At 45.4% G+C, this 27927-nt stretch overlaps 1 long non-coding RNA gene across 1 annotated transcript; it reads right to left on the bottom strand.

The window, feature by feature from the left end:
• Positions 1-22097: 22097 nt before the first annotated feature.
• On the bottom strand, positions 22098-26858 carry LOC145520688 (uncharacterized). Its single transcript, XR_014064723.1, has 2 exons — positions 26580-26858; positions 22098-25787 (listed from the first exon to the last, which is right to left on the bottom strand). It is a non-coding gene; the product is annotated as an uncharacterized LOC145520688 (long non-coding RNA).
• Positions 26859-27927: the final 1069 nt, after the last annotated feature.

Here is a 27927-nt window from a genome sequence, read left to right as displayed (position 1 = left end):
GAATGCTAGTGGTTTCAACTGGTTCAACCTGATTCCTGTCCTGTTAAGACTGTCATTGAGAACAAGAGCAGCATCTTAATAAGGCTGCAGTGGCCGCCACCACCATGGAGTCTTCCCTGGGAGTAGCAGGGACGACGGCTCTGAACCAGGACAAGGATTTGAACCTCCCGGGGGTGTGGCGGTGGAAGCACAGCAGAGGGGTCTCGCTGAGTCCCTACAACCCACACAGCACACAGGAATTGATCCCTCAGTTATTGTTTCCGGTCTATCATCTTCCCGGGTATTGGGTTATTCATCTTCTGCCAACTTGCCACCAATGCCCTTGACCACCTGTGTTTATCTGCTCCATCACAGACAAGGGAGGGCCTCTGCCAAGGCTTTCCCCCCAGGCTCTTACATCTCCGAATACCTCTAGCTTTTTAAAAAAATTTTTTCACCGGAGTAGATTTACAATGTTGTGTTAAGTCTTAGGTGTATAGCAAAGTGAATCACTTACACATTACATATATCCATTTTTTTTCAGGTTCTTTTTCCATATAGGTTATTACAGAGCATTGAGGAGCGTTCTCGGTGCCATACAGTAGGTCCTTAATAGTTATCTATTTTATTTATAGTGCTGCTGCTGCTAAGTTGCTGTGCATATATTAATCCCAGTCTTCCAACTTATCACTTTCTTCCACATTTCCCCTTTTGTAACCAACACAATTCCACTCCTGGGCATATCCAGGGAACACCATAATTCGAAAAGACACAAGCACCCCCAATGTTCACTCTAGCTTCTGTGAAAGAAGGGAAAGTCTTCAGAACAGGAGAGAGGGTCTGTTTAAGAGGTGACCACAACCACTGACCAGCGTACCTGTCCCATACAGTGACCGGTATCCATTTGCATCCTGACGGGCCCTAGTTGTAAGGATTTTGTGGTTAAGCAAAATGCAGACTGCTGAACTGCCCAGCCTGATTTAGTCCCCGGCCCAGATGATGGCCCACACATTCCTAAGCTTCAACACATCCATGTTTTACTAAGGTGCATGTGACAATCAGTTCCACAGAGGTGTGAAGGTGATGCTTTAAATTCTGTGTGAGAATATGGCACCGAAGTTTATCTTGAGGCTGTGGAACTGATATCTAGTATCCAGTATTTGCCATGCAATTTAAGAAATTTCTTAAATTTCACTCTTCAGTTCAAAGACCATCAGCTGTCTAGTAAGTAAACAATACCTTGATGTTACGGAACACTTTGATTTTTCTGTGGTTATCCTTGAAGCATAGAGGGAAAGTGCTTATTTAACCCCTCAGCCATCCAGAGACCATTATGAGGAAATCCTCTGGGGCACAGACACGGAAACCTCACTGGAAATCAAATCCCACATGAATCATTAATGATTATCAGGCAGGAGGGCACTGAGTTTGGGATCAAGTTTGAAGAAAGGGTGAGAGCTTTCTCTTTGGATCTATTAGAAACTGGTAAAAAAAAAAAAAAAAGAAAGAAACTGGTTACTGATGGCCTCTGGGGCTGCCCACAGTCACTCTTCATTTATCCTAATATCCGCTGGGTTTGCTAACATTGGTCAACCATCCAGAGTAGCAAAATAGGCCACTGACCTGGAATAGAGAGCTTAAAATACGTAAATTATGTAAAAATAAAATCACTAAGGTATTTTACTGTCTCCCTGGAACTAAGCTCTGCAAAAGTACACCAAAATCAGGTCCTTTTCAAGCATACAGAAGATGTGGGGTTTTTTAGGGGGGATCATCATAACCCCCAAAATGCTAATGTTAAAGTGAGACCAGAGACAGCTTTGACTCAAAGGTGGTTAGAGGTCACATACCAGCTACTTCAGGAGCCTAACTCTACCAACACAAGAAGGTTTTTTTTTTTTTCCATTCCATCTAATTTTTAGGGGAATTCAAAACATCCTAGTGGGATAACTGACCCCAGTGCACAGAAAGTGCAAAGAATTTCATCCTATGTTGAGCTGCATTTAAAAAACAACATTTTTGTGTGTCAGTAAATAACTACACCCATAATCTCTAATACTCCCCGTAAATTCATTCTCAGCATCACCCTTGATAAAACAAGAGAGGACCAATGGTGGTCGCAAAGTGGAAATGACTTTCCCCTTGCCTCTGATTCAACCACGACAGATAGATAGAGTAGCATGTTGTCCAGGTACAGGCTTTTATATTAAACAGTTCCCTTTCAATTATTCACCGAAATGGGGGTGAAAATACATATGCGAATCCTTGAATCAATCAAATAGGAGGTTTGCGTCAAATATTTTTGATACTGAGGAATACTTCATTTGCTGTTCTTTCTTAGGACAGAAGTCTAACCAACTAATCAAACTAAACACCTCTCTTTTTAATAATTAAGAGTTTCTGGTAGGGAAGAGGGTCACTTTCTAGGCTAAAAAAAATCACAACTAGTAATCTGATGGTAATGGTCTTGAATGGAGCTTCAAGAAAAAATTCCCTGTAATTTTTTCAATGAACTGAAAAAAGACTGCACAAATGCTTGTTTGCATGGGTTACTGTCTAATAAACAAGCATTTGTGCGTATCTCGTAGGAGCACAAGAGGATTCAGACTCTCAGTAAAAGATGATATACACCTTTATCCTCCCCAGGGATTCAGTGCCAACTCCACGTACAGTGAACAAAAGACCACGCAGACAGTACCACGAAAGGCGGTGCTGGTGATTACTGTGTTCTCACTCAAAAACACACATTTCAAGGCAGAATATCTGTTTGCTTAGAGACAGTCAACCCAGCTCACCTTAATTCTTTCCTGCCTGACATTCTGTCCATGGTAAATTTCTGCTATTCCCAAGATCTCGGAAAGATCTATGTAACTGCTTACATGCTAAATGTATTACAGCCGTGTTAAGTCGTTACATATTCATTCTGTGTTCGATACGTCAGTACCAGAGCTCACAGACAAGGGTAATGTGCCTCCTATAAAGCAGGCACAAAGACACACCAAACACACCCTGTGCCTACATGCCAGAGTCGCTCATCTCTGCTGTTCCTGTTAAAAATCTAGCCTCGTGCCATCTTCAGAATATCAAGTTTATGGTTACTTTTCAGCAACTGAGGCATGTCAAAAATGTTTGTAGTAAATAACATAGAAACAATATATTGCCTAGGTAACGTTTGGTCCTCTCACTTTTACTTAACCCTTCCAACATGAATACGATACCATCAGGGAAAGCTTGTTTAATATTTGAAGAGAAAAGCTTTGGGGCCCCTTTTCATGCGGGTTCCCTGTAAGTTACTGATCTGGAGTGGTTTCCCTCTTGCTGTTTCTCATCCAGGCAGACGCTCCATTAGTCTCACCCTAATGGCTGTTGTTTCTACCCATGGATTAAATCCTACACGTATACATGCACTATACATTCATCTGTTTTATACAGAATACTAATTGGCAATAGACTGAAAATTTAGATTATTTTTAAAAAGTGACAGAGGCATATCAAATAGAATACACAATAAGTCTGCAGAAAAGATAAAACCCAAACAAATGTTCTATACTTGAGTGATTCATTCTTACATGACTTCTTCCCTTGAAAATACAAGAAATGTATACTTTTTTCTAGAGTTTAAAATCAGAATAATATTTCATGGAGTGAGAATTTTTTGTTAGATCAGTTAATTCCATAAAGGAAATGTGTAATGATTTAATCACTAACAATATAAAGATCTTTTGTTAGGAGCACATTTACATTGATTGGAACTGGTTGGGTTGAACAGGCTTTTGAAGTACTGAATCTAAAAATAGTTCTATCAGGATCTCTAGAGACATTTTTGCTAAGTGTTCACTGGCCTAAAAATATCTTTTAGAAACAATTTAGCTAATGTGACTGGGGGGAGGGGGGTGGTTCCCATGGACATACTGATCCATAGACTGTGATTTCTTGTATGACAGAATAACCTATCAAAATAGTAACATCACTCAGGTCAAATTTATAGGCATAATAGAGCTCCTGAAAAAATACAAGCAAGTCCGTGGAGGTAATATTTTGTTTAATGATGGGGTTATAGATGGATGTGAGAGGGCTGGGAGCCTGGAAAGATGAAAACCACAGTTGAAGAACAAAATAAGAAAATAGAATGTACAGTTGAAGTCCTGTCTCCCTTTCACTGCAGTTTCCTTTGTAATGAAAGGCAACATTTCTTTTCATGGACCTTGATGGGAACATGCCGTTGACTGTTTCACAGAAGTAAGAGCAATCTTGGAATGAACCCCAAACTGAAACCACACACCACACTGTCCACTCAGTGGACACAGAGCCCCGAAGAAGTTAGTTCTCAAATGCTGGGCTTTTAAAAATAACTGTATGCTTTATTTACCAACACTAATATTGAATTTAGTGATTCCTCTGGGGGGTGTGTGTGGGGGGAATCTGCCATTGCTAACGAGCTTTTCCTAAAACAACAGAAGTCAGTGGTCACTAGGTAGAAAATGAAGGGGTAGGGGGAGGTGGCAGGACCACCTTTTGTCTTTGATCTAGGACGCGCAGACGATTCCACGAATTCAGGATTGCTAATTACTCAAATAAAACACACTTTACACGCACATCGATAAATCAACCTGCAATGGCAAGTCGGGTAGCCGGCTACCAGACAAAATGAATATGCATAAGCACCACCTCCAGGGAGAGACTCCGGTGGGTGTCGGGGCGGATCACCAAATCTGAAAGGACGGTCCCAGGAAGGCGGCCGGCAGTGCCCCGGGAGAAAAGACAAGTAATTCACCCACCAGAGAAGATGCCCTGCCAAAAAGTCGCAGGAGGGGGGCGAGGTCAGCCACAGGAGCCCCGGCGAGGACCCCTTACCTTGGGCAGGGGTCGGAGCCGGCAGACAGCCGGCCTCGTCCAAGCCAGCCCCGGAGCGCATCCAGCTGGAGCGCAGGGCTGCCGATGCTCGATGCTCGAGCTCAGCGAGGACCGCACACCCGACTGGAGCCCCGAGCGCCACTCTGCTACTTACCCCATCGGCGTTACTAATAGATGTTAATGGCTCCCTCAGATCCAGGAGAAACCTCTTTCTTGTCATCTGGAAATTCCAAGTTAAAAAAAAAAAAATTCCTGGAGCAGCAGTGGGCTCCCTGCAGCCGGGGATGCCAGTCTGCACTCCGCCCCCAAGCCTCCTCCACCCTCCGAGCCAGCCCCCAACTTGCTGCCGCGGGGGCCAAAAATCAATCCGAAGCCGGAGCGGCCGGGCGCGCAGGCAGACAAAGACTTCACCTCGGGCAGGGCCGGAGTCTGGCTTTGCTTTGAAAGCGGTAACCTGCCAGTAGCATTGCAGAGAGGGGGTCCTACACGTTGTTTACCTCCAGAGGATTCTTTTAGGATATCCCAAAATACTCAAGTCCTGAGACCGCGCAGGAGGTTGTCCCATAGCTATGGACAATCACGTCCCATGATTTAAAAAAAAAAAAAAAAAAATCCCCATCCCCTTTGTGTGAGACCAGAAAGCACTTGGGAGGCTCCTGGCCCCCAGACTCCTGACACCCCATGTTCTTTCCTGACACACCTACCCTACTGGCATGGAGTCCCCAGGGACTCCCCTCTCCTGCCAGGAAAAGCCTTCTAGCCTCTCTTGGGTTTGGGGAGGGAAGGAGGAAGGGAGCAAAGGGGGAGGAAAAAAGGAGAGAAGGAAGGAAAAAAGGAAGGAAGGAAGGAGGAAGGGATTAGGTTTAATCTGTTCAGAGGTGCCATAGTTAATACCAATCAACTTTTGCTGCTTTTAGTTCCAAGATGAACTGTTTCACTGAATAGATGAAAAATTAAAAAGGAAAAAAAATCTCTGCTGAGGAGAGTTGGTCTGAATGCAGGTGAACAGGAGACATACATGGCACTATTGTACCGCCCCTTTAGTGGGGTTACTTAACTCCCAGATGGGTCAGACCATCTAGGTTTGTCACACCCACCCCCAACACCCAGCAAGGCCTGCCATGTTGGTGACCGAAGCAAGCCAGGTTACCAGTTCAGCTGGTATCTGCCAGAAAAGTCTGTAGGTCAACTCAGGGAAGGACTCACTAATTTTTCATCTATTCAGATAAACCGTTCTGTGGCGGTGGGCCAAGGGTGGGGGAGTGCCTGGCTTCCACCCTTCTTGACTTCAGAATCTTGTACGTTTGGAAAAGGAAGCCACCAAAACTAACAGCCTTTTGTTTCTTCATTGTGTCTTCCAGTTCTTGGTGCAGAAATCGTTAGAGGACCTTTGTAGTTAACATGGAACCATGTTAAACATGCCTGTTGTGCATTGTAACTATTCTTAATCATGTTACCTTTTCCCATTTCTTAGTATTCATTCTTATCTATATAGCTTCCTCCAAAGTAATAAAACTCCACTAGTATAATTACTATTTTTCAGCAAATCAGATTGCCCCTGTGACCATGATTCTCAATCAATGAGAATTAATGGTCTAATAAACCACAGAGGTTGCAACAGAAGACACAAATGAAAGAAAAATTGGGAATTTCACTAGAACCTTGGAATAACTGTATCAATTCCTTATTCTCTTCACACAGAAGGACAGGATAAAATGTGATAAATTTTCAGAATAGTGGCAATTTTTAGAGAAACATACATGCTCTATAACAGCCAATATTTCTTTTTTTTTTTAATTTGCCTTTTAATGAGCAGTCGCAAAAGTTCAACAACAACCTATTAACCACTTCAGGGTCTGCTTTATGAGAAATGTGATCCGACTGCATGACCCACAGCCCTGCAAATTCCAGTAAAGGAGGGGTAATATAGTTTTAAAAATAAATCAATATGCCAAAGTAATTGCACTGAGCATGCATGGCCTGGGAGGTGAGAGTGGTTAGGGAGAGGGAGGTAGACTGAGATTCACCTTCTTATGTGCAGTGATTTTCTTGTTTTCACCCAAAGAATGAAAAATGTCATTAATTCGTCCAAGACAAATGCAAGCAACCGGCTTTGTTGCTGTTCCTTCCTCCCTTCCTCCTCCCTCCCTCTTTCTCTGCATCTTTAGAGAAAGACAACAGTTAAGATTGTAGCAAGGATGGAATCCCAGGGTCTGGCTATACTAGCAGAATCACAGACAGCACTAGGGCGATGTCTTCGCTCTCCAGCCCTCTAATTATTTACCCAGATCAAGCCTGACTGCTGGAAAATCAGCTCTCTCCAGGAGGTAACCGAGCTGAAAGGTTCTTTTCACTGAGAAATGATGGGCTGGTGGCTGGCATCCAGCCTACAGGTCGGTGTGCCCTTGTGGGCAGTGTCACGAAATGAATACCCAGGACCACACCATTTTCCTCCTCTGTCCCCAGGGAAGCATTGGTCAGTTTCAGAGAATTAGAGGAGAGGAGCGTTGACTGTGGCACAGCAGACACACACAGACTTAGCCCCTACAGGACACTCTTCTCCTTCAGAATTAACTGGGTGACATGAGGAACTTGGGGGCAAGCTGAGGGTGTTGGTATTTTATAGCTGGAGCTCTTCTGCAAAGTCCCTCTATGCAAACAAAGCCGATCGCTTCATTGTTCCCACTGACGGGTGCTGTTTTCCTGTGCAGGTCTCCAGAAAACAAACTGTTCGGGCAACGTTTCTGTTCTAATTTGCTCAGGTTCTTCTAAAACAGAAAGCCACTAGCCCTCTGTCACCTCCCATATGCCTCCAAAGGCTTTGGGGTCACTCGACTCCACAGAAGAAAGGATTTTTTAAAAAATCAATTTAAGTCATTCTCATTTATGTTTGTCTGTTTCTAAAAGCTTTGTTAGAAGCGACAATTTCAATGCCTTGCACTCTCTTATGTGTTCCTCGGACTGCAAAACTACTGTCTCACACATGTAAATTTTTCATTTACCAGACCCACGATTGGACTGATCACCTTCAAATTCCTTTATTTTTTTCACTACTCACAGACAAACATGGCTGCCAGCGAGAATCTGTCTGAACGTGAACATGAGGGCCTGGCATGCATATCACCCCTGCTCGTCTACCTACACACTTCAGAAGGTACAGCATCAGGGTTCACCCACCAAATCTATCATAGGTTTGGGGGGACAATGTATGTATTATCGACTGGTATTTCAAATATATGCTGTGTTTATTCTAACATTATCATCAATTTGTATTCTCCCCATATACAGCCACTTCTTAATAGTACATTTGAGGATGTTTTTTCCCTGCTTCCCGGTCAGGACTGGAATTTCAAATCTGCTGTGGTTAGTTAGCCTGCCAATTTTTAAAAGTGAATCTCCTTTAAAAAAAAAAAAAATCCCTCTTTTGGGTAACTGACATTCTAACTTGAGTTCACAAAGCAGTGGAATTTTCTGCCTGCCTCCAACATCTAACCAAACTACTTCCTTTGAGTGCAGCTGGGATTTGTAATATATTCATCAAACTTCGATCATGAAACATTGGCATCCATATTACAGCTTCTACGTTCAGGAGAAGGGGTTCAATAAATTCATTATTTAGAAAGGAACTAAGTCTGGGTTTGCTAAAAGTCTGTATCGAGGTTCTTATCAGACTTTCCAGAAGCACTTATTAGACTCCACAGAACCAAGTATTAATAGAAGAATTAATAGAATTTTGAAGAGGGTATAAATTTAACCAGGTGGGATAATGGGATCATTCCTGTTTTCAGTATAGAAACCACTGCCCAACTGTCTTGTGATGCCACTGAAAACAGAGAAAACTTGTTAGCATGAGGGGAAAAAACCCTCATCCCGTCTCATTTTAACAAATTGCTTGATAGGAAAACAGAATAATTTATATCAAATTATTATTCATCAGGAGAATGCATATTAATTATAAACAATATCCTCTTTGGTATTAAAAAAAAAATCTCAGGTGGAATATAAAGGATTTTCCCCTCAATTCTAGGAAGAAAAAGAAATTGTCAGTATTCTCAGAGCCATCACAGAGTATAAGACTAGAGAGTGAAATTTAGAATTTTTTATCTTGTATAGAAAAATGTTTATTGTAGGGATTGAAGTTGTTTTTTTGTTTTTTTTTTTTTAAAGATGTTGGGGACATTTCCACTGCTCATAGGATCTGCAGCTATTGAAAACATCTTGTACTTTCTCTCTCATAACTGGATCTAACTCTGCTCGCACAAAGTCACTGTTCACCCGAGTGCAGGGCAGCCTCCATTTTCCTCCCTGGGACTACTTACTGATTCCCCTCTATTTTTCACCCAACAGTACCAGATATAAAGTTATTGGAGCGCTGGTCCATACTCCTAAAACAAATGGACTGAGGCAGGACCACCCCAGCCTGGAGAAGAGCCATTTGATTTGCTTCATGGCCAGATTATTTCAGGATGGAGAGTTAGCATAGTCGACTGCATGGGGGGTGGTGGGGGCTGTGACCGTCAACGGGGGCGTCCCTGGAGGAGGAGTGCGGACCACCTGCAACACCTCATCTCATGGCCAGTGTCCCGAGACTTCCTCCTGGTCTAGATTCTCTTGGCTATTCCTTTCCTCAGCCCTGGTGCTAATCGTTACTGGCTGTGTGTGATCCTCATGTTTTCATGGAGACAGTCCAGTTGGATCACAAGTGCTTTGTGAGTTGCTCATGAGGAATCACAAGACGGTAACTATAAAAAACCAACACTACCTTATCAAGTTATGGGGGCAGAGTGGACTAAGCCATTAAAGTATCAAGTGTTTGAAAGGAGAATACTGTAGACCTGAATGCGGGTGGTGTTTATACAAACGTGACATGGCAGCCCTGCAGCAGGTGAGGGTACATGGTGGTGCTCTTTTGCAGAAGAGGAAACGTGACAGCAATGAGGTGACGAGGTGACAGAGGAGGCTCGTGTCCCAGTCCAGGATTATGTTTACCAAATCAGCGTGTCTCCCTCGGGAGTCCCTGAAGCTCTGAATGCCCAGCTAATACTGGGATGGGACTGTCTCGTGGTTCCTCTTGGAAGCAAGGGCCTCTTGTTACTCTTCACCATTTTTCAACCTTAATCCCCCTTCACCTTCTCCCTCAAGGCCACTCTCATCCCCTGCTGGGCCCGCACTGTCAGCATCAGGAGTGCTGCAGCTGGAGCCTGGACTGGAAGCTCCTTTACTTACGCAAGTGCAGGCCTTCCCAGGTGGCTCAGCAGTAAGGAACCCACATGCAATGCAGGTAGACCCAGGTTTGATCCCTGGGTCAGGAAGATCCCCTGCAGAAGGAAATGGCAACCCAATGCAGTATTTTTGCCTGGGAAATGCCTGGACAGAGGAGCCTGGTGGGCTACAGTCCAAGGGTTGCAAAAGAGTCAGACACGACTGAGTGACTAAACAACAGCAAATAGGTAAAGGTAACCCCTGTGTGATGCCACCATCTGCCTGGGATTCCATCTGTGTGCAGCAGGGAACTTGAGTCTGTGTGACCAATACCAGCATCTAAAACTGTGGCCTGATCATGAGTGCAAAATGAGACACGAGGGTGTGACTGGTCTCCCCTCAAGGACAAGGTCAAGAAGCACCTCTATTTCTTGTTTTCTGAGTTCTTCGGTCTTTTCCCCTTTGACTACCACCTTAAAATCTTTCTATCATGGCCCGACTATTACAGCTGCTCTGACTAAAACTCCATTGTATCCCATTGTCATCATCTGTGAAGATCTTGTAACACAGAAGAACAAATCTGACTCCATATCTAATCTGCTTCTTTTACCCTTAATTTCTTTTGCTACAAGTTACTATGCTTGATCTTAGCCAAAAGGCTAACAAGTTATTTTTTTGCTACAAGTTAATCTAAAGGGATGCTGCCTATAGCTTAAGGCATATGTAATGGCCCATCTCCAGGAACCCTGCCCCTGCTGCCTGCGAGTTCAGCTACAATACCTTTGTTTAAACTCAGAGAAAAAACATCATGACCAGGCCTACCTGTGAATGGCTGCAGTCAAGAAGAAATTTATATATCCTCCCTGGACTCTGGTCAAAACCAGGAAATACTTGCAACAGTTTATCACCTTTTTTATTTTACCTCCTCATCTCCCTCTCTTTGCTCTATAATAGAGACTAGCACCCAGACCCAGACAAGATGGTTCTTTGGGACATTAGTCCACCATCTTCTCGGTCTGCTGGCTTTCTGAATAAAGTTGCTATTCCTTGCCCTGACAACTCATCTCTCAATCTGTCGCGTGGCAAGCAGTATAAGCTTGGACTCGGTGACAATCTCAACCCAAAGCCCTCACTGCTGATATGGATGTGGACAGGGCCAGGTCCTGTAGGTGGAGGTTTCTTTTCCTGCTGTTCTTTGCGCCTCCCCTGCTCTTTGTTTTCCTGCTGCTGTCAGTGCTCTGTCTGGAGACTGACCACACCTGACCTGTTGTCAGACCTCAAGAGCTCCAGACGAGGTGAGGGGCCATCCCACTGACATACTGATGAGACTGAACAGCTCTTCTCCTGGACAGACTTGGACAGTTCCTAGATTCTTTGCAGGGAAAACTGTCCACCTGGCTTCACAGACCATCACCATACCTGAGCTGTCCTCACTGAGGGACCTCATCTTGACCGTGACCTGGAGATAAAGTGGTTTGATCCCGTTATGGCAGAGAAGGTTTGCTTACTTGTTTCTAGCAGGTTAGTTCCTCGTAGGCTTGGCTGATAGACCAGGTCGGGTCCGGGGGCGGGGGCGGGCAGCAACAGCTTCTCTGAACCTCAATTTCCTTATCAGCCACATGGGAAATGTACAACCCACCCCCATAAAGTCCGGGTAGAGATGAATTGAGATATGGAGGAGAAAACGGCAACCCACTCCAGTATACTTGCCTGGAGAATCCCATGGATCGAAGAGCCTGGCAGGCTACAGTCCATGGGGCTGCAACGAGTCGGACATGACTGAGTGACTGAGCAAAGCAGGAACTGAGATAAGGTGTGAGAAATCTGGCACCAAAGGCAAATCTCTGTTCATCCTCTCTAACTTAGCCAGGATTTCAGCCACCAGGAGCTAGTCCAGCATCACCATCTTTTTCCTGGTGAGAAGAGACCCGTCCTACAAGCTCCCCAGAAGCATGTGCACCAGCTGCCTTGGGGAGCCCCTGGCTGGCTGTCAGAAGGAGAAATGGCAGATGGGTGGTAGGCTGGAGGGGGGCGGGGTGCTTCCTTCTCCACCTGCCTGCACCAGCCCTGTTACCTCCACTAGGTCCTCCTGGCTTCTTAGCAGACGGCTTCCCAGACATTCCTGTCTTTTGACTCTCTAGGGCTTCCCTCTCTGTCCACCCAGAGCCATGGCAGTAAGGCCACCCTAGAGATGAGCAACACAGACAGGGCCCTGAGCCAGGGCCCTTACCAGCTAGTGGGGGCAAGAAGAACAAAGCAGATTGCCAAAACTGCAGTGTGTTATGAAGAAATACAGGAAGCTGGAGCCCGAGGCCGGCAAGAGGGAAACAGGAAACATGATGTGATCAGATTTGTATTTCTCCAGCCCACCCTGGATGCTGTATGAATGGGGATGGAACAGAGGCTGGAGACAGGCAGACCTGGAGGCCAGGGCGGGGGCCCAAGAAGGGAGGTGATGGCCTCTGCTCCAGTAGCAATTCTGGAGATGGGGTGGGTACAAGCCTGAGGGAGACGAAGGTGCCAGAGATGACAGCAGGCTTGGGGCCTGTGCATTCAGCTCTCTGGGGTGCCTGGTGCCTGGCAACTACAAGAGAGATCTGTGGTCCCTTGAAAGGCACCCACCTCTTGGCCACGAGGCAAGGACATCCCAGAGGGAACATCTGAGGCAGGGAAGGTTGGGTGGGTCCCTGAACCACACCTCTTATTGTACATAATGGCCTGAACCCCCCAGGCCATCATCAGATGTCTGCTTCACCTGTGGGACTCAGATGGGGCAGAAGCACCCATGAGAAACCTAAGTTGGCCCACAGATCCCCAGCTGACCTAGAGAGGACCACGCCGCTGGATGAAACCCTAGGCTGGGATCACAAGAGGAGCTTTCTCCAATCGGACAGGAGTCAGGTTAGCAGGTGTCTTTCAAAGACAGAGCAAAGTACATAATGGCAGGTGACACTGTGACACTCCCCTCTTCCCCGACCTGTGGCCCAGGTAGCCACAGGCAAAAGCAATGAATCAAGTGCAAATACACAAAAAATGATGGCACTCTGATAGGACCAATCTAGCTTCCAGAACTGGGGCCAATCCCAGACCTAATCTCATTCACCAAGAAGCTACAGCACATCCAGAGAGAGGAAGACAGCCCAGATCCCTCATGGAGCTCGGTGTGGCAGAGATACGTTAAACAAACAGATCACATCAGCTCTCAGACGGCTGTGACATGAATCTTCTGATTTTGGGTGGGCCCTTTGCTAAAGCTGTCAACTGTCTCTGCCTATATAAAACAGGAATTACTCCTGCTTTTCATTGGATGGAAAACATCCCAATTGTTCTGAAAAGCCCTTTCCAGAAGCCAGTCTGTTCTCACTGCAACAAGGCTGAGCTCCTAATATGTGCCGGGCACAGTTCTCAGGGTGCTACACGTATGCACTCATTCCGTCCTTGTGTCCACCCTGGGAGGGAGTACCACTATTTTATAGATTTGGAAACTGATGCACAGAAAGTTTAAGCAACTTGCTCAAGGGCACACAGCACTGACCCACGACACAGGCAGGATTTGAACCCAGGATCTGAATTCAGCCCTGTACTCCAGGGCTCTCACCAACAGGCTCAGGAGCTCAGCACTGTGCTGAGGGCTACAGCCGCTTACCCTGCTTCTCTTCTCCTCCAGCCCTGAAGCCTGTGCCCATCTACTCTGGTTTCCCATCTTGCTTATGTGGGTACCCTGGGGGAATCATGGCTAACAGGTATTGCGTCCCTGCGCAGGAACCCATTCCCCATTCTTTCAGTCATTCTCCAGCTAAGGTTTAAATTGCCCTGAGACCAATGTGGGATCATTATCTGGGATTAAAAAAAAAAAATTGAGGATGGATACTGCATAGAAGCCAATATCCAGGGTTGAGAGCATATGGTTCTAAATTTTACAGAGATAGAAATCTAATATTCTGACAGAAAGTAATTCTGCAAGTCTTTGAAACACTTCAAAAACTGATCTGCAGAGGCAGACATAAATCATCATTGTGAAGGAAACTTTTTCTCCTAATACGAAAAAAAAAAAAAAAACTAAGGAAAAAGAAAGTTGAGGAAATGACTCACTGATAAGTACGGAGGCGAGAGAAAGTGGGCCCCGAGGAGCCACATGGGTGGTTTACAGAAGCCTCGAGGCCCAGCTGGGAGGAGGAGGCAGGGAAGTGAGGCCCCTGGAGCACCCATCTGAGCTTCTGACTTATTCTTTCTTTTCCTTCTTCCATAGTTCATGACTCAGGAGCACCTGGAGATGGGGGTGAGCTGGGCTTAGGAGCCTAGGCTCAGACTGCTCAGAGTCCAGGCCTTGGAGAGGTGGGACAGCAACTTGGTCCACCTCTACCTCTTCCTAGCTGTGTGACCTCCAGCCACCGGCCTGCCCTCTCTGAGCCAATTTCTTCATTGGAAAAAATGGTGAGAGCAGTATCTATTACATGGATGGTTATCAAGATGCAAGATAAAAAGAAATTCCCCATGCCAAAAGCCAAGGAAACACTACCAAGTAATAGCTAACAAGAAGGCTGGCAGATCCTTTTATGTCCTGGATCATGGTACCCAGGGACCAGGTGGCCAGTTCAGGTCCAGCCCCAAGAGATGCAGAGCACACACCTTGGGCATTCCCAGTTCAAATGATGGCCCTGGAGCTTGAGCCAACTGTGGGCTGTGGTCCTGGCCTGAACGGGAGCCCTGGACGCTGACCACCCTGGCAGGTCACTGGCCTCTCAGGGCAGGCAGGAATGGCAGGCCTGGGAGCTGGGAAGAAGGGGTCCGTGATGGTGGGGGCAGGGTGGAGGGGTAGATGCATCCAGGTAAAGAAGGGTTTCCAGGGTCTTTGGATCCTCCTGCATGTTGGACTATTTCCAAAACTGCACTGGGTCTTGGTCCAGACACCTCCTACAGGCCTACCTGTCGGTGGCAAGTTCAGAGGGTGTGTGTGGGTCTCCCTCACCAGCTGACGGAGCATTCACGCCAAAAACCAGGGTTGTAAGTAACTGTCGTCCTTCTCGGGTGGAGCTCTAGTGGGGACCTTTCATTGTACACCAGGCTGCTTCCTCTCTGGCTTGTCTGAGTGGGTGAGAACGACTCCCCACTGCCCACATGGGCCCCTGTGTCATTCTGCAGAGGGACCCTGGGCTGGCGGGCCCTGTCCCAGGCCTGCATCCACGAGGCAGCTCCCCCTGCCAAAGCCTACGAACCCCACAATAGAGGCTCTGCTGGCACCGCCCACACACTCAGCCAACTCGGATCCAACCCGGGGATGCTGGCTCCGGCCATTGCGCTGCCCGGGGACAATGAACCCTCTCAGTGTCCTTTACATCGAATGACCCAACACCCTGCTTAAAGCCACGCTGCTCGACCATTCTCAAGTACAGTAACTCCTATCAAGAAAGATATAAATGGTGCTGAAGTGAACGACGGGGCCATTCTTGCGCATAAAAGGGCTTCTCTGTGTAGGCTTGTTGTGAATTGTCCTTTTTCAGTGCCTTGATTGTCAAGCCAGTGACTGACAGCAGAGCCGAGAAGGCGCTGGCTGTGTTCGCAGGGAGGTGCCCCAGGGGGCCATCCAGAGTCACCCGCATCCTTTCAGGCTGTGGTCCTGGAGGGGCCTGGGAAGGTGGGTTGCCCATGTGCTCCTGGCCCTGTGGGGCCACAGCAGAGGAAACCTGAGGGGGAAGGGGAAATGGCCCATGCTCTTTCCCATAAAAGATGCCAAAGTGACTCTGGGCTGAGGGTTAAGTTTGGAACGCACGGCGGTTCATCCTTAGGCCACAGTGCCCTGGGGCTTGACTGTCATTTCCCCGCTGGGGGTAAGCGTGGGGATCCCCTGGCCTGACCACAGGGGCAGCCACTGCAGCAAAGGCCCGCCACCTGGCAAGGCTCTGGGGTGGGATGATAGCAGGGTGGCCACACCCAGGCCCAGCCGGTATGGGAAAGTCCCCAGTGAGGGTCTCCAGGGGCTCTGCAGGGCCCGCTGGCAGCCACTCCCTCTCCCCTGAGGATGGGCTCTAAGACCCGGAGCTCTTGTCTCTGCCTGTCCTACCCCTAAGTCCACCCCACACTGAAATACTTGACGTGTTTGTCGTTCCTCAAATAAGCCCGGCCTTCGCACCCTCCCTCAGGCCTCTGCAGGCATCTCTGGATACCTTCTGTCTCCTCCTCCTTCACCAGCATTGAGCTCTGGGAGCTTCTCCAGTTCGGCCTAGTTGGATGAAGCCCTCAGAGCCTTTGCTCAACCCCTGCCAGTGTTTCTCCCCCCTCCTGATGGGCTACTGGTCTTTCTCCGCCAGGGGAATGAGAGATGGAAAAGCACCCTTCATTTCTATGCATTTGTCCAGAACAGGGGGGCCTGGCTGTCCCCAGGAACTGTACGGGCTCTCCCCGAGAGATGGGAGACGCTTTCAAGGGTCTGGCTTAGTCATCTGAGGTTACCTTCAAAGCAGCTGCTCAAAAAGGGGGCTCAGGGTCCAGCCTGGTTGGCTAAGTCCGAGCCAGGAGTGGAGTAGGGACAGATGACACAGGGAGGGGACAACAGTGGCAGGGGTCCTGGCATCCTTCTCCCTCTACTACCAAGACTTGCCAACTGTGTCTCAAAATTCTCACTCCTTCAAAGAAGGCTGGTGGAGAAGTGTTTTCCAGAAGTACCACCAAGGTGCTAGGAGGCCGCTCTGAGAACACAGGGAGGGGCGAGCAGCTCTGCCAGGAGAGGAACAGAGATCACTGATGGGAGGATGATGCTGTGTGTACCTATCTGGTCAGCGGGCTTGGGGTCCAGCACCTCCACACGCAGGGAAAAACCAAAGGCCTGGTCCCTGCTGAGAACATCCAGTCAGGGCACTTTAAAACCATGCCACAGGGACTTCCCTGTGGCATTACGGGGGGGGCCAGTTCGATCCTTGGTCAGGGAACTACATCCCACATGCCACAACTAAGAGTTCGCATGCTGCAACTAAAGATCCCGCGTGCCACAACTAATGTATCTGGTGCAGCCAAATACATTAATTCTTAAAATATATATTTAAAAAAACCCATGCCACAGGCACCTGGGTAGGAGTGTGTGATGGTGACAGGGGTTTTGTAGAGCCCCTGTCCTGGGATACAGACACTGACTGTGGCTCCTGCCTACAGGATGGACTTGGGGCGGATGTGGGAGTGGGGGCCCTGTGAGTAGCTACATAAGAGCCCCGGAAGATGAGAAAAGTGAGCCCATAACTACAAGTGCAGGTGAAGGTGTGGGGCCTTGGGAATGAGGGGTTTGGAAGGAAGCTTGCAGCTGACCTGTGAACCAGGCCATGAGGGAGGTGTAGATCAGCAAACACAGAGGGGGGTGCAGAAGAACAGGAGGACCACACACGAAGGCCTGAGGGAGTAGCCCTTGGGGTCAGGGGTTGTGAAGGCAGGGTGGGGTGGGTGAGAGAGGTATGGATGGCCCTTGCTCATCAAGAAGTCCTAAGGAGCTTTGACGTGAGTTCTGTGAAATGGCCTATGGCTCCTCACTGAGGAAAGACGATTGGAGAGAAGAACCAGCTAAGGAGGTAGAGGCCAACTTGGGGCCTTGCTAATCAACCGGGGCATGAGACAGCACAGGCTGGAACTAGGTCAGCCTCAGAGTGACTAGAGAACAGGATTGCAAGGGGACCACAGCTGCGGGACTTGGGGACCACGCTGGGGGAGGAGGAGCAACCGAGGTTGGTACCCTGATGGCCAGGAAGCAGGGCGGCACGGGGGAGGGGACTTGGCCCAGTGTCACTGAAGGACACAGCTGGCAGGAGCTGGAAAATGGGATCTGGAAAGGTCACTGCAGAGACACCGGCCCAGAGGTCATATGCTCAGTGGGCGGAGCCAAAGAGATGAGACTGCGAAAAGCAGATGTAGCAAAGATGTTGAAACCCAGCATCAGAGGTGGGGGGGCTGGATGCATAGCAGGTACCCAACATGTCAACCTGCTCCAGTCTTCTTGCCTAGAAAATCCCATGGATAGAGGAGCCTGGCAGGCTACAGTCCTGTGGTCACAGAGTCGGACACCACTGAGCACACACAAACACGTGCATGTAAGCTAAGGGAGTCATCCTAGCCAAGACCCCTACTGCACATCCTGAGCCCCTCTGGGATGGAGTCAGATGCAGGCTGCATCAGCCATGCTGGGGTAGGGGTGGGGTGGTTTGAAATTCATCAATGTCCAGACCCCACCCCAGAGATTCTCAGTCGGGGGTAGAACCCTGGCGGCAGCATGTCTTAGAAACAAACCCCCAAACTCTGAAGACAGAGCTGAGAGTACTGAGAGAAATGGTCTAATTTACCAAATGAGGACGGCGGCCCAGGAATTTGCTTATGAATATGTTTTTCCTAAAGAAACTTAGGCGATCCTGAGGCAGGACCTGACAGGAGGATCTCGGGTCTGGGGGAGACAGTGGAGTGCATACTGGGGGCTTCCTAAGGACAGAGCAGCCCCGCCCACACAAGCCCACCTCACTCAGGCTCTCTCCCCGCCTCCTCTGTATGCCGGGATGCATGGGGTCTCCCTGGCGACACAAGATGGTCACACCTGCCAGGTACCCTCCATCCCCTTTCTCTCCCACTTGCCTTGTCTGTGACGACTTAAGAGTGGTGGGTGCCAAAGAAAGCTGAGCTCCACCAGGAGGAGTCCACTTACTCAAGGACAGGCTCTGACTGGCAATTCAGTTAGAAGACCCTCTCCATTTACAGAGGAAGTTTTCACACTGCCTTGAGGAAGAGGCCTGTGTCTGCAGAATGAGTGAGTTGCTGTAACTTCTTAATCAGTCTTGTCTGAGGGGGTCCGTACTGAAGAACAATGGAAGTGAAACCTTTTCAGACAGAGAGATTAATACACGGGTTGATAAACAGATGGTGAAGCTTTAAGTTGTGGGCAACAGGGTGCAGAGACAAAAAAAAAAGGAGGACAAAGTAGTGGAAGAAAGTTCTAGAAGGGCAAATCAAGACGTGTACCCCTAAACCTCGTATCCTAAAGGCAGAATTCTAAGAGTACCTCAGATGTACAGTCACAACCAAACTAGCCAGGACCCAGAGAGGTTCTGGGACAAGAACGAGACCACCCAGTTGGGGATGGGGTCTCTGAGCAACAATAGTCAAACTCACGAAAGCAAAGAATGGAGCGGTGGTTGCCCGGGGCCAGGGATAGGGGGCAATGGGAAGTTACTAACCAATGGGTATGAAATTTCAGTTATGCCCCAGGAATACATTCTAGAGATGTGCTGTACAGCACGGCGCCTATGGATAACAATACTACACTGTACGTGGAGAAAAATCTGTGAAGAGGCTAGATCTCATTTTAAGCGTTTTTTCCACAATTCAAAAAGAAAAAAAGCGGAGTAACAGTATCATCTTTTTTGGCGAGGGTGTCTTCCCTGATGGCTCAGTGATAAAGAATCTGCCTGCCAACCAGGAGATGTGGTTCAATCCATGGGTCAGGCAGATCCCTTGGAGGAGGGCATGGCAACCCACTCCAGTATTCTTGCTGGAGAATCCCACGGACAGAGGAGCCTGGCAGGCTACAGTCCATAGGGTCACAAAGAGTCAGACACGACTGAGCAACTAAACAACAACAACAAACAATATCATGCACTGGGTCTGTTCTGGCAGGATTCAGTTCTATTTGAAAATATGAGGAAAAGAATCTAAAAATAGAAGAGTAGATATAGCTGTATGTCTAACTGATTCGCTTTGCTGTACACCTGAAACTAACAACGTTGTAAATCAACCATACTCCAACAAAAATTTTAAATGAATAAATAAATAAAAATGTGAAAATATGACAGCAACAGCACAGCCATGACGTGCCCGGCAGCTCTGCGGAGTCCACCACACGGAGAGCGCACACATGGTGGTCAGCCCTGGGGTGGTCCCAAGCTTCTGGAATGTGTAGAGCCTTTTGCTCATATCGTCCATAAAGAGGACTCTGTGCGAAGCTGACTCAATTTTCGGACTGTCTGTGGTAACACTGTCCAATACATGCAGCCCCCAGCTACATGTGGCTTTTTAAATTTACATTTTAATTAAAATCAAATAAGGTTTTGAAGGTCAGTTTCTGAGTCACACTAGCCACCTTCAAGTGCTCAGTAGCTCCACATGGCAAGTGGCTCTGTACTGGCTGGTGCAGAAAGCAAACATTCCTATCATTGCAGAAAGTTCCATTGGACAATGTGCTCAAGAAGGCCGCTCTCTAAGGGATCAGTCAGCCTTGCGTTTAGAGCTAGAAAAATTAAGAATGATTAGTCATTGTGGTCACTGGCAATGACGTCCCTGGACTGTTACAAAATAGGAAAAGAAAAACTCGGGAATTTTGGCTGATTCTCCTGCATTCATTGACATCTCTGAAGAAAAAACAACATTTATCTCTATACATGTTCACCTTTGTGCTTTTTTTTTTTTAACAGTCCAGTTAAATCCTTGCCTGAGAGATTGTCTGTCTGTCTGCTTTAATCCAGCATCTCAGCTCTGCAAATCTTGGCTAAAATCTGTCTCCTAAGGAGCATTCATATAAAGTCCTGAGTTAGAGCTCTGCCCAGGCTGAAAATTCAAGCTCTCCAGGTTATTTCCAGAGACTATATGAGAGTGGAAGAGCCTGACATTGTGGGTCTACAGGAGGTTTCATATTTTTAAGTCTTATCTTGAACGCTTATCTTTTTAACAATAAGAGAGAAAAGGGATTTTGAAGAACTTTCGGAGAGGCACAGGTGTGTTTGTAGGAGTATACAAAGGGCACTGCAATGAAACAATGACTCTGAAGAGGGTGTGGCCGCTTGCTGGAGAATAACATCAGTTTCAAATGCTTGGCTTGGGGATGGAATTCATAGGCTGGCCACTCCCTCTGTTTGGCTGAGACAAAATCAAGTCCATCAGACGATGGGTTTGCAGGTCCACACTTGTCAGTGTGACCAAAGCACAGTCTTAAGGGAGGAAAGACCACAGCAAAGATGAAGAAGTTTAACCTGAATGTGGGATTAACTGGTTTCAATTTTTTTATTTTTAAAAATGAGACTATCATTCCTGAAAGCCATACCCCCTCCCCCAAAATATACACACGAAAACCAAAATGATCCAAGACATCACGAAGTACCTTTCACCAAATTCTTACATAACCATGGTGGATCAACCTGTCACTAAGAAAACAATTTTTGCGACAGCATATACCTCAAGTTAACACTAAGCTGGGGAAATAGTTGAGCCTATATTCTTTAATATTATAGGACACTTGGCTATGTCTATTTCTCAGGATTAGTTTTCCAATTAAACTGAAATGGTTCAGGCTTGTTTTAAATGGTATATAGCTTAACTGTTGATAATTATAGTATAACACTATATTTGTAATAAGTATATGATATATTTACACGATATATATAGAGAATATATTATTAACATATCAATAAATATAGTGAATCATCAGCTGATTGTGACCCCAAGTTATCCCCTTTTATATGGCAGAAAGGGATTTTTTTGGTGTACAGTATAGTGATTCACAATTTTTAAAGGTTATATCCCATTGACAGTTATTATAAAATGTTGGCTACATTCCCTGTGTTCTACCGTATATCCTTGTAGCTGATTTTATACTTAACAGTTTGTACCTCTTAGTCCCCTGACTCTACACTGCCCCGCTCCCTCCCCTCCCCTCACTGGTAAGCACTAGTTTGCTCTGTATATCTGTGAGTCTGCTGCTTTTCTGTTACAGTCACTAGTTTGCTGTATTTTTTAGATTCCACACACACAGTATTTGTCTTTCTCTGTCTGACTTATTTCACTGAGCATAATACTCTCCAAGTCCATCTGCAATGCTGCAAATAGCAAAATTTCATTCCTAAGAGGCTCAGGGGTTTAATAAACTGAATTCACACAAAGCTCAGCAGCAGTTCTATGCCCTAAGCAAATTTTATCTGTTGATTCTCTCTCAACATGAGCAATTAAACCTGAAAATAAACTTTGTATTAATTGTAAAGCGAGATTTATTAGCAGTAAATACAAACTACTACTTCACTGATAACTGAACTAATACACTGTAATTTGTCTTTATTTTGCCTCGGTGTGTTCTTTATTAAAGTGAAAAAAACCACCAATTTTTAAAAAAGTAATATTATCCTAATCCATTGCATCAGCCTAGTTATTATTTAAATCGTTGTTGGAAGGAAAAGTTGTCCCACTGCAATTCTTCTATTAAATGAGGATCACTTTAAATGAGCTGCTTCTAAGAGAAGAGAGCTCTGATTCTCACTGCTGAAAATGCTGTATTTGCAAGCAAGCAAAAATCCAGGAGTTTTAGTTACTTCCTGATGTTCACTAAGCGTATGTAGAAATCAAACCTCAGAAATTGTAACGTCCATTTCTCTGAAATGGCTGCCAATTCAACTCGATTTTAAAAATTTGTGTTAAATAAAGGTGTTAAAAAAACAACAAGAACAACAACATAAAAGCTTACCAAGCACCTGGTGAGTATATGGTATTGTTTTCAGTTCTACTGACAAGGTCTGTAAAAGATATATGCTTAAACTTGTCTTTAAATTTTCTCACTGTAAGATGGTACAAACTGGTAAGAAAGCTATGTATTAAAACTAGGTATTTATATTACCAACATGTAATCTTGAATATCTGTTAATCAGAAAATAGCTCACATAGCTTCTACTTCATTCCTATTCTTTTTCTCCCTTCACTTGATTATAATAAATCGGTTCAGTTCAGTTGCTCAGTCGTGTCCGACTCTTTGCGACCCCATGAATCGCAGCACACCAGGCCTCTCTGTCCATCACCAACTTCCGGAGTTTACCCAAACCCATGTCCATTGAGTCGGTGATGCCATCCAACCATCTCATCCTCTGTCGTCCCCTTCTCCTCCTGCCCCCAATCCTTCCCAGCATTAGGGTCTTTTCCAGTGAGTCAATGATCCAAAATTTAAGAGAACAGCAAGGACTGTAAATGGAGGTTTTAGACTTAAATTTCTCTGAGAAATTTTTTCCTTCCCATTCTCTCTGCCCTGCAATTTTATTTTTCCCTTTTACTAGTGACACCCAATACGTTCAAGTTTTAACATTTGTAGACATTCATTTCTCTGTAGGTTAAGTATTTTAAATAGCTAAATCCCAAGTTTAAAATCTCATATAAGGTAGTTTCTGCTAAAATCTCACCAGCATAATTCCCCAAGCTTTAACTATTGAATGTAATTGCCTTTCTTTGTGCAAAAAAGCACACATTATAAATTGTTTCTAACTTGTCACAAAACAGTATACATACATAAGGGACGATACAGACGAAATATTTTACTTACGAAGGGTATTATTAAAATCTATAGCTCCCCAACAATCATATACTGTTGAATCTCTGTAGCTGGCTAGCTCTCAGATAATCCTGTTTTCTCAGCAACCTTTGCATTTCTCTTTTACTGCTAATCACAAACCTTACCAAAAAAACAAAACAAAAACAACAAATCAGAAGCATTTTAATGAAGTAGATGAAAACAGGCAAAAGTGCTCGAAGCTCTACAGAAAAACAGCAGATATGACCAGGGCCTGATGTCACGTCTTTTATACTCTCATTTGTCCTATTACACACACTCTGTGATACGTAGGTTCTTCCGGTAGTTGGGACATGACCTGAGACTTAAGAAGTGAAAATTCTGCCATAATCCATTTTTAAAAATCTTGAATACCATAAAGAAACTGGAAGAGATGATTGTCAAGAGTATTACTTGATTTTTGCCATTAAAAAAAGCAAATTATAACCTGATAAGCAAAGAGCACGTCAGCTCCATTCACTTACACGAGACCAAGAATTCCTGACAGAAGCTATGCTGACCCCACCCAGTGGACTGGGACAGTGTAATATACCCCACATAGTTTTGGGGGAAAGCCGGATGACAACTCCTACAATACCCCACGTTTCCTCTGGGGCCAGATTCCACACAGACAACCAGCAACGGAGTCAGAGAAAAGTCAGCATCAGAAGGTAATCAAAAATACTACTTTCCCAGAAATACTTGCCATCATAATCATTGCTCTATCAAGAAAATAGATTTTGAAGAATTACATTTAATACTTTAAAGCTGAGATTCCTTTACTTAGCATTCAATAGGAAATTAAAAAAAAAAAAAAAGATTTCGCTTTCCTAACGCATGGCTACTCCTCTGCTCGGTTGTTCTTAAAAATAATTTATGTAAAGCAGGATTTTCTCTAAATATACCGTGCTCTCCCATGTACACATTGAAAATGATATTTGCATATAGCGAGTGTATGCACTGATACACACATGGTAAAAAGTTAAAAAATATGGACTGCATAAATCAGTATCTGATTTTAAATGTACACCAACTTCAACAGATTTGTTTGCAATTTCTGAATTCCTCAGGTAGAAAAGATCTTTCTTGCTGGCTGTGATTTGAGTCGATGTTTATACTCTATCGAGTGTGCAGAAATCCCTTCCCATATAAACAAAGAAAGAAGGGTTCCAGAATGTTGGTATTCTAACCTTGCCTTTGCTATTAAATAGCCACCCGAAGAACACGAGGAGACCGGCAGAATCAGTCTGTCATGCTACAGTAAACATGATATTTTGTGTGCTGCCTATTTTTTTTTCTCATGAATATAAGTCGCCTGCCATTTATTATGAGATTTTTTTCCCCGATTGACACCCCATTATGTATATTCAGTCAAGCTCAAACAAGATTTCAAGTGATCAATATACTATTTGTGTTGAAAGTCTATTACCTGCTCTAGCAATAAACTCCGCAGCAAAACCAAAAATGGAGAAATATTTAGTGAACTGAATTACACGGAAAGCCGTATTTGGGGCAAAGGGAACAGAGACAGAGAGACAGAAAAGCAAGGAGAAAAGAAGGCAGGGGAGATTTTTTTTCCTAATAAACACCAGCTTTCTAGAACCTGACCACTGATGAAGTATATAGGAAGTACCTAAGGATTTTCCAAAAATCTTAAATTACATGTTGAGGTCTCTACAGAAGCAGGGAAGGTCTTCCTGTAGCAGAAGAAGGACCCAGGTCTTCCTCTGGGTCCTTCTGAGAACAGACAGTAAAGAGGCATACTTATAAGTACTTGATATCCAGAAGTGGAGAAGCTGGACGCATCCCCGGGATATCTATACAGTCCCACACCACCCAATGTCTTTGTGTGAAAGAGCAACGGTCTCTTGCGTATTGTAATGCTTTCCATTTTATAACTGAAGCGGACCAGTCCTGAGAGTGTGACCTTTGTCAGCTGAGCTAAAGAAACATTTTGCTTAATGGATGCGGTAGGACAGCCAACTCGACAGCAGACTTAAGATTTCATCCGACATATCGGATGCTGCTCCTGTGTGTGTCTATGTATTGTGATCTGTCTGCTTGAGCCAGGAGAATATTAGAAGGGGCAGAGCCACACAGAAAGACGTGTTACCAGAAAAAGAATGCGACGGGGACAGGTAGAGAAAAACGCCAATGGACGGCTGTCACGGCAGTCACACTGCACTACAGTGAACAAAGTAACTTGGTCTAAGTTGGACATCCTTCGCCTACCCAACGGGATGACGTCACTTCCTTCTTGACTCTTACTTATGAGGCTAGAGTCTTGGGCAGAAGGAATGAAAATAGGAAGAATAGGTTCTGCAGAGAGCTCCAGAATTACTGATATTTGATTATTTTGGTTTGCTGAACTTACGGTTTGAACCACCACTCACAGGCAGGCAGAAGAGTCACCATCCACCATATCAAAGGACACCTGTAAGACCAATGTAGTTAGGTCATTAGCCATCCAGGTAGCTTCCAAATTTCATGAGTAGCAAAGATGCATGCACCAGGCAAGAATACTGGAGTGGGTTGCCATGCCCTCCTCCAGGGGATCTTCCCCACCCAGGGATCAAACCTATGTCCCTTATGTCTCCTGCACTGGCAGGCGGATTCTTTACCCACTGAGCCACCTGGGAAGCCCCAAGAAGCAAAGATGATTTATTGCAATTTGACCAAAGGAAATGTATCCTAGCTACATCTGGACAAAACCTGTTCCTTGTGATACTTTTATTTCTAAAACCTAGAGCATGACTACTTTTAAACTGGCAACCTAGAGGAAGACATATTGTAAAAAAAAAAAAAAAAACAAATTACTTTACTTATGATACGAACAACTGTATATGTTCACTGCACCTTCTTGAGGGTCACAGGCACTAAGATACCTAAGCACAGCAGAATCAGAGCCCAGCATCCACGAGGAAAAAAAGAAAAACTCTCCCCACTACTCCAAGTCGCTGCAAAATAAATAACTGAGTAATTCTAAAGGGCAATTCCAGTTTGTGTAGGATGTGTGCAATTGTGGCAAACTGTGAGTACTGAAGTGTATTCTTTCATATTACAGGGATGAATGTCCAAGTACTTAATGTCACATGATTTTTTAAAAAGCATCGATTTCCAAAGAGTTTTTTAAAGGCAACTCCCTACTAACACTCCCATGTCCACAAATATGTGAATTTTTAATTTTTACATGCTTACAGCCAATGATATTACTAATATGACTAACCTTCCAACTCCCTGTAGTAAGTGGCTTAGCAAAGTGTGTTTTTCTTCGATTTCCTTGAAAAACACACATAACCTGACATTCTCGAAGGGAAAAGGTAGATCCTTGGAGGCCAGTTCTAAAAGAAGTCAGACATCAGACGGCTCTCTCCATCCTACAAGGCTCTCTAGTGTCCTAAAAAAGCTCAGTGTACACTAAAACCATCTCTTATGATAAAAAAATGAGATTTGTTGGCGGGCCAAGGCAGCCCAGGTGTTTATTCAGGCAGCACATTCACTTCACGGGGAGGTGGGAGTTCTGGAATGCTCCTCATACAATGCTGTGTACACATTACTGTTGTAACTCAAGGAGGTAGTGTTCTGGAACCTTCTTGCTCTGCCATTAACGATGCAAGTGGGCAGAGCTAACTTCCACAAAATAATCACTGCAAATCTTAGGACAAGTCCCTCTTTGAAACCAGGCTACCGGGGCCACTGGTATCTGAGCAAAGCGCCAGAGACATCCTCCCAATGGGATGTTTAGACTGAAGCCGAAATCTGTTTTGATTTTAGAATGACCCGTCATCACCGGCAATTTACCTGATTGTGTGTTCCTGGTGAAACCGCAAAGCCTTCTAGGTGCTAGGATTAGGTAGGATTTAAGAGAGGGGAAAGATAGTATTAGAGGAAGAAGGAAAAAAGCAGAAGGTGGTCCCAGCAGCTTTGAACTTACATTCAATCTGAGCAGAACATACAGTTTTCACCTGGAGTCTCACCTCAGACTGGAATAACTACTGAGATACAGTTATCCTGTTACATAAATGGGCACCCCATCCAGATTCAGAAAGGTATTCATTCACTCCAGCCATCAGGGGAAAAGTAGAATTTTTTCTTATTTAAGTGATTTGCATTAATAAACGGTAACATCAAGTGGGCATCCTTTTGAAAAATTTTGTCCTTGTTTTTCGAAGTAAAGGAAAGAGGTCATCTTGCTATCTCTCTTCCTCATGGTCAGACCCGCTGTTGGCAGCAGACGACACGGCTTAGCAGGGCTATGACAATAAATGAACTAAATGACAATAAACAAATGAATGCTTCTTTCTTCAGAGCGGCGCAAAATATTTTCTTTCCCATAGATTGGCAGTATGGTTTGAAATCGCCTCATTCTGTTGCAGGAATGGCTTTCCTCTCACCTGACGTGACATGACTGGCTTCTGATGGAAGGACCAAGCAGCAAAACGTAAACTCATTCATCTGCTTCCTGCTTCCGTGGTGCATCTCTATTCTGAGATGCCTGATGCTTGTCTATTCCACAAGCAGGTTTATTGCCTGAAAAGGAAACCTCTCTAAAACACTTACTTTGATAAAGAAAT

The sequence above is a fragment of the Giraffa tippelskirchi genome, chromosome 9 (genome assembly GCF_054371585.1).
Source record: "Giraffa tippelskirchi isolate mGirTip1 chromosome 9, T2T-mGirTip1v1.2.pri, whole genome shotgun sequence".
Classification (NCBI taxonomy): domain Eukaryota; kingdom Metazoa; phylum Chordata; class Mammalia; order Artiodactyla; family Giraffidae; genus Giraffa; species Giraffa tippelskirchi.
Note: the sequence above shows the minus strand (reverse complement) of the source record. Positions and strands in the feature narration are given on the sequence as shown.